Below are 7,367 nucleotides of genomic sequence, written 5' to 3' on the forward strand. Positions count from 1 at the left end.
AATCTAATAATTTCATGACTAGCATGGATGAAGTATAGTTTGCATTGCAGAAGGGTCATATTGAAATGAGGGCACAGATTATAACAAATCCTGGTGCCAGTACAAGGATTTTTTTTTTTGAAAGAGAAAGAGAGAGAGAGAAAGAGAGAGAGAGAGAGAATGCATGCAAGTGGGGGAGGGACAGAAAGAGAGAGAGAGAGAAGAGAGAATCCTAACCAGGCTCCATGCTCAGTGGGGAACTCAAGACAGGACTTGGTTTCACGCCTTACCTTGATATCATTACCTGAGCCTAAATCACAAAGCAGGAGTTATTTGCTTAACTGATTGAGCCAACGAGGTACCCTCAAAATTTTTGTTTTTAATATAAAAAGTAGACTTTTCTATTAAGCCAAATTTTCCAGTTTATTATGGCATTTTAACCTGCATTTCTCTTAAGTATTTCAAATACAATTTAATCCAAGCAGGAATTTCTCATTCATGATATCTACAAAAACTATTTCCAATGATTTTTCTTTTTTTCTTTTTATTGTTTTTGTTTTGTTTTGTTTTTGAATAAGAAATGTACTTTTAATTGATCTAAAGGTAAACACTACTCGGCGCAGGTCAGTCACCATTTCAGCCCCTACTCAGTTAGAGTCACTGTATCCTGTGTTGTTTTCAGGATCTAGGTTAATGGGCTATTTTCATTATTTCATGTCATCCACAGTATTAAGAAAAGAAAAACGCATTGTATCAGGTTCAATGAAGTGCATTGCCGGCAGCCAAATCCAGTCCTTTATATACCATATTCTTTCTTTAGATCTTCTACTTTGTGGGTGTAAGCTTTTTTTGGCATCTTCCTTGCAAGTCGCTTTGAGCTAATTCCAGGCATCCCACTTGGCCTTGCCTTTGAGATCCAACAGCCCAGAGCACTCTGTGTTTATGTTCCGCACAGTTCCTTGTTTGTAGTGGCCGTACATGAATAACATGTCATCATCTGCTGGGTTGGTCTTGAGGTGCTCAACACCCTCAGGAGCTTTGTCAAACTCAGCCTGAGACATGCCAGCACGTTACAACACTTTCCGGGGGTGGGTGGATCGGGCAAAGAGTGGGAAGCTGTCGCACAAGACGACTGGCAGAGCCTTTGATGTCTATTTCCCATAATGACGTATATCACCCACCACTCTTCCCAGTCTACAGCCTTATACTCTTCAAATTTTCTCTTTTTCTTAATTTGCTATAAGTTTAGTCAAGAAATTCTATTAAATTTCTATCCTTAACAGATAACAATTCGTTTTTTTTTTGTTGTTCATTCACCTTGGTGAATTAGAACAGATGTATATTGTTAGCATACTATTTTCCATAGCTTCCATAATTATTCATGGAATTTAGCTAGACTTTGTGTTTTCAGTTCTACCACTTTTTAAGAAAATTTTAAAATGTTTATTTATTTTTGAGAGAGACAGAGCGCAGGCTGGGAGGGGCAGAGAGAGACACAGAACCGGAAGCTGGCTCCAGGCTCTCAGCTGCCAGCCCCAGAGCCCAACTCATGGCTCAAATTCATGAACCATGAGATCGTGATCTGAGCCAAACCCAGATGCTTCACCAACTGAGCCACCCAAGTACCCCATTCGTGCTACCACTTCTTTACTCTGTCTTCCATGTTACTGTCGATTTAATGTCCCAAACACAGACCAGCACATCTATGTCCTATTTAATCCTTCCAGTTCTCTATTGCCCTCATAAATAAGCCTTCTCAGACTATGCCCTGAAGTTTATCATTGTCTTGAGCTCCCTTAACTCTTCTTTTTTTTTTTAATGTTTTATTTATTTTTGATACAGAGGGAGACAAAGCATGAGAGGGGGAGGGACAGAGAGAGGGGGAGGGACAGAGAGAGAAGGAGGCACAGAACCGGAAGCAGGCTCCAGGCTCTGAGCTAGCTGTCAGCACAGAGCCTGACGCGGGGCTCGAACCCACAAACGTGAGATCTGACCTGAGCCGAAGCCGGAGGCTTCCAACTGAGCCACCCACGCCCCTTAACTCTTCTTTTTAAGATTATTTATTTATTTTTACGTAGGGAGGCACAGAGGGAAAGGGTAAGAGAAAATACCAAGCAGGCTCCACTCTGAGCATGGAGCCCAATGCAGGGCTCAGTCTCACAACCCTGAGATCATGACCTGAGCTGAAATCAAGAGTTGGATACTTAACCGACTGAACCACCCAGGAGCCTCAAGATCTCTTAATTCTTTGGCTTTGTATTGTCACTATTCTTCCCATAACTGTGTTTGGGTAACATTAAGCAAACTGTACTTTACCTAATTGGGTCATTGTTTTGGCTTCATTTCTTAGTCCATGTTCTTCCTTTGACTAAAATCTGTCTTTACTTCCTTCTTATTCCATTTGGCTAAAAGATACTTGTCCTCTAAGGTTCAATTATAAATATATTCTCCTCCAACAATACTTCAAGAACCACTTCAGGTTAAGTATATTTTATATGTGCACCAACAGAACCTTAGAGCTACAAGTGAAGCTGTTCAATACCTTACTAAATAAATCACAATGCAATTTTAAGCACACTTAGGGCATTTTTTTCTTATCACTTATTAATATTTTGTAGACTTCTATCACTTACATCCTTTGAAGTCTATTCCGAATCAATTATAAGTGCACAAATATCACCCTTTAAAGCACTTTCAAATATTTCTTTTAAAATTCATAAGACAAACACAAGTCAGGTTTTATTCCTGCTCACAACCCTATTTTCTAGTGTTCTGACATCTTCAGATGAAAAAAGAAGCTGAGACACTGTTTAATAAGAGAAGAAGGAAAATGCAAGTTTAAAAAAGATGGAAACTGCTTGCAGCTAGAAAATAACCTCTCTATTCTTTGCAGCCTGCTGGGCACACTGACAATATGTAATTTACACTGTTGTATTTTTGAAAGTGTATCCTTTTCCTTAGAAGATATGCATTCCTTGATAGACTTCATACTACTAATCACAGATTATCTATATAAAATATCCTAATGTCTACCCCTGAAGTCCTCTGAAAAACCCTAGATTGTACATTAAGTTTTATATCTCAGTAAACTTAAGCCCTTCAAATTTAAGTATTAAATAATGAAGCACATCATAAAATGAGACATAAGAAGTAAAACTCTTTTCTTAATTCTGAATAGCATGACCTGTTTAAAATAATTTTGTTAAAAATTTTACTAAACTGAAATAAAGGCTCATTGCCATAACATTTCAGTTTTAAGATTGATTTAATTTTAGTTATATATTGGAGGCCTAGACATTTAGTCGACTGAGATCCCTTCCACAACCTGTTATTCACAGAGACTTGCATTTCAATCTTAAGATCATCGCAGTGTTTTATGGATTTTCTATGCTAAATCACACTGAAGCCATGAGAGCAAATAGGGAATTTATTACAGTATAGCTACGGTCAGCCGATATATCTAGACTATTGCTCTAATAGACTTTTGAAAGACTAACTACGTTGGTCTTCGTATCACATACATTTGCTGGTTGACAAAATGCACATTTCTAAATTGTAATCAGCTTACATAAAATATTCTTTTTTTTTAACGTTTATTTTTTGAGAAAGACAGAGTGCAAGTGAGGGAGGGGCAGAGAGAAAGAGAGAGAGAGAGAGAATCTGAAGCAAATTCCAGGCTTTGAGCTATCAGTGCAAAGCCCAATGAGGAGCTTGAATCCACGAACCATGAGATCATGACCTGAGCCAAAATCGTACACTAAACTGACTGAGCGACCCAGGAGCCCCAAAATATTCTTGTGTCTAAGCCTCAAACTACAACTGAAGTGACCTAAGATACACTAGATATATATGACCTAAGCCATATATTAGATACAGAGGACCTTGATTCTTCTGGAATATCCATATGTTAAAATGAGTTAGTGCATTATATAAGACAGAGTTTTTGGGGTACTTAAGTCACTATTTTTGGCAGTAACATAATGAAGCATGTTGATTCATGTAATTCTTTTTGCAGTAATATGTGAATTTCACTTTTTTATTGTTCACATTTCTATGAAGGTGATTGAATAAATGACATTTATTAAGATATGAAGAGCTACATCTTCATAGAACTTTAGTCATTGCTTTTCTATTTGTTTTATGTCTTTTAAAAGTATAAGATAGTATAAATGAAAGGCTCGGGAAATAAGATCTAATCTTTTATGTTACCACAAAAGATAATCAATCAGTGAATTAAAAACATTAAATATCAGAAATAGCTATGTATCATATACTGACATTGATAAATAATTGTTTTACCATTTGGTTCTTTGGAAAACTGTGTTTTCCATTCTGTATTAAATCAATAAGAAAGTCTTTTTCAGATTTAATAGGCATACTGATATTAAATATATACTGATTATTCTAATAATCAGAATATTATTACTTTTGTATAAGAATAAATTGTTAACCCAAAATACATAAAATCCAATCTTGAGTGTATAAGCAATAATTTTGTTTTACTATTTTAAACAAAAATCCTCCTAAGGCATAAAGTGTAGGAAATCACACATTTAAAGTAATATATGAAAATTATCAAACAAAACAGTTAAAAACAAGAAATATAAGATTTAATAGATTTGCCGTGGAGAGTTTGGCAACTTTTATATTCTTGTTGTTGCCTTAGTAGATGGAGTCAAGTATCTGATGAACTTTTTGTGGTATAATTCAATCTCTGTGCTTTTACCGCTATGTACATGAATCTAAACTTACTTCTTCAGACTAAACACATAACCACAATTTCGTTAGTTATTAATACAAGAGTGTACATACATCTGTGAAAAAAATGTTTCAAATAAGCCTAGTCACTAACACTTTGTGGGACATACAGCTGAGTTTCCCTACTCACATCTATGTAATCTCAGGAAGTTACTTTACCCATCCCATCCTCAGTTTTCTCAGATGTAGTAAAGAGTAGCCATATCTAACACAGACTTTAATGAAGATAAATGATTAATTACTGAGAACAGTTTGTGAACAGTTTGTAAATCTCAACAAATTGGAATTATATCAGTGTTTCCATTCTCCTTGCTGAGGGTAATTTCGCTCAGTCTCAAACATTTAAATAATGAATTCTTAACAAGGTCTATCGAGTTTGTAGGTAGGAATCAGGGGTCTATGAATTTGGCTTAGAAAAAAGTACATCTTTGAAATCAGATACTTTAATTTTACATTATACTTTTGGATATATCTAAAAATTCCACTTATAGCCTCATGATTGCAAAATCACAGTTGTTGCTTTGATCAGGGAAATAGCAGTGATTGCCATTTTTTTTGTCTACAGATGCTTGTGCAATCAAATTGGCCATCGATTGAGTTATTTTGAGCCTAGCAGTCATTTGGTCACAGAACAATTTAGATTCTGAGTTTTCCATTGCTCCATTCCAGGCTAAACAAACTTGTTTTTCAGCATTCCCCACTGACCATCATTTGTCAATAGTGTGTAGAAGGAAAGTAATCAATGACCAGACTAGAGTTAGTGTGAAGCCATTGCAGTCTACACTGATTGTCTTAAACTATAAAATGTAACTTGCTTAAATCAATGCGTTTTCTTATTTATTCTATTAGGTGAGAAGTACATATATTACAACATAATGTTTGTAATTATTTCAATGTATGCATTCCTTTTTCATACTATGCCTTTGTCTTTTATTTAAGAATGTGAAAATATTATTTTGACAAGTAGTCAATAGATATCAACAGACTTTCAGACTGAAAATCCATGTCACACACACATACACACACCCATATACACAAATGGTTGCATGAGAGCTTTCCTAAGTGGTTTGTACATGCTCAAATAAAACCTCCTTCATAAATTCTTCAGTTTTCTCCATATAGACAATAATCATAACTATTGTTAAATGACTTCCTATGTGCCAAACACATAATATATACCCTTCTAATAAATCTGCACAACAATTTTGCAGGCTATTTATTATCATCTGCAGTTTAAAGTATAGACCAAAGAATTTAAGTAAAAAAAGCTATCCAGAAATCATGGTTTTCTTACAACATAGTTTTCCTATATATTCCTTTCCTATTTTATTTCTCTGAAGCTGTTTGGTCCTTATTGCTTTAATCGATTGTGAGACTCCACATTGCTTACCTCAACATGCTGCGGCAGTCCGCACAAGAATTTAAAGACAGTGGGTACTCAGTACATATTTACTAGACAAATCAAAGCACGGGCTTTACGTTAAGGAGGGGAAACCCCAAAAGAAAATTAAAACACAAAGAGGAGAGGCAAAGATGAAGGAAAATAATAAAAATGACAACAACTAAAAACACATACATTAAGTATTTAGAAATTTGAATATTTTTTATTGTTAATTCATTTAGATTCTGTTCCCTATTTCGAGTTTTTCTTTTTTTTTTATGTTTGTTTTGGCCTTTGAATTTATAAGACCTTAGAGAATCAGTTCAGAAATATAGGCCAGGCATTTATATACTTATTTCTTAATAATACCATGTCCTTTTCCAAATAAAATAAAGTATGTTTTCTTTACTACATAAAAATTCTTAGTAACAAAATATAATTTTACAAAATGAGTTATTCTATCCCTAGATTCAATTTATTTTCTAAATAGGTCTACTTTTCTTTCGAATGCACTTAATGTTAATAATATATTAGCCTGTTTCTTTTTTCTAGAAGTAATTTTTCAAATGTTTCATTGGAAGCAAATGCTTATTGTTTTCTTCTTTTTTTTTAAGGACACTGAATTAGAGGCTAAATACGGTCACAAAGTTCATACAGTCTCACAAACTTTGATATTAAGTATCAGGTCATTCTGGTATAACTGCATATTTTTCTAATAATAGTATGATTTGTGGATTTATTTGCTTTGAACTGGTCACTGTTGAGCACTTTAAAATATATCATTTAAATTAAGGTTGGCAAAGCAAAAACGAAAACAACTATGCTTTAATATTTCTTACCCTGTTCACATTAGCAAACTATGGAATCAGTAACTTTAGAAAATTGCGATGGTTTATAAAGTTTATAGAGTTGGTAACAGCCTGATTTACAGACTTTAAGTTTTGTCTCTCACAGACCAATTTTTATTGAGACTCTGACATATGCCAGAGTTTGCTGTATTCTTTTTTTTAATGTTTTTAATTATTTTAGAGAGAGAGAGAGAGAGAGAGAGAGAGAGAGAGACAGCTGGAGCAAGGGAGGGTCAGAGAGAGAGGGAGGTACAGAATCTGAAAACAGGCTCCAGGCTCTGAGCTGATGCTCAAACGACTGAGGCACCCAGACGCCTCTGCTGTATTCTTATTAAAAATCTTTTCATTTATTTCTTACAAAAAATGGTGGCAGGGTCCTTAAACATTTTCTTTCTCTTCTA

The 7,367-nt window shown here is 34.8% G+C and overlaps 1 pseudogene; it reads right to left on the reverse strand.

Annotated features, from left to right (window-relative positions):
* Positions 1 to 775: 775 nt before the first annotated feature.
* LOC115294702 lies at positions 776 to 1,040 on the reverse strand (annotated as a pseudogene).
* Between the last annotated feature and the right edge of the window lie 6,327 nt (positions 1,041 to 7,367).

The sequence above is a fragment of the Suricata suricatta genome, chromosome 6 (genome assembly GCF_006229205.1).
Source record: "Suricata suricatta isolate VVHF042 chromosome 6, meerkat_22Aug2017_6uvM2_HiC, whole genome shotgun sequence".
NCBI lineage: Eukaryota > Metazoa > Chordata > Mammalia > Carnivora > Herpestidae > Suricata > Suricata suricatta.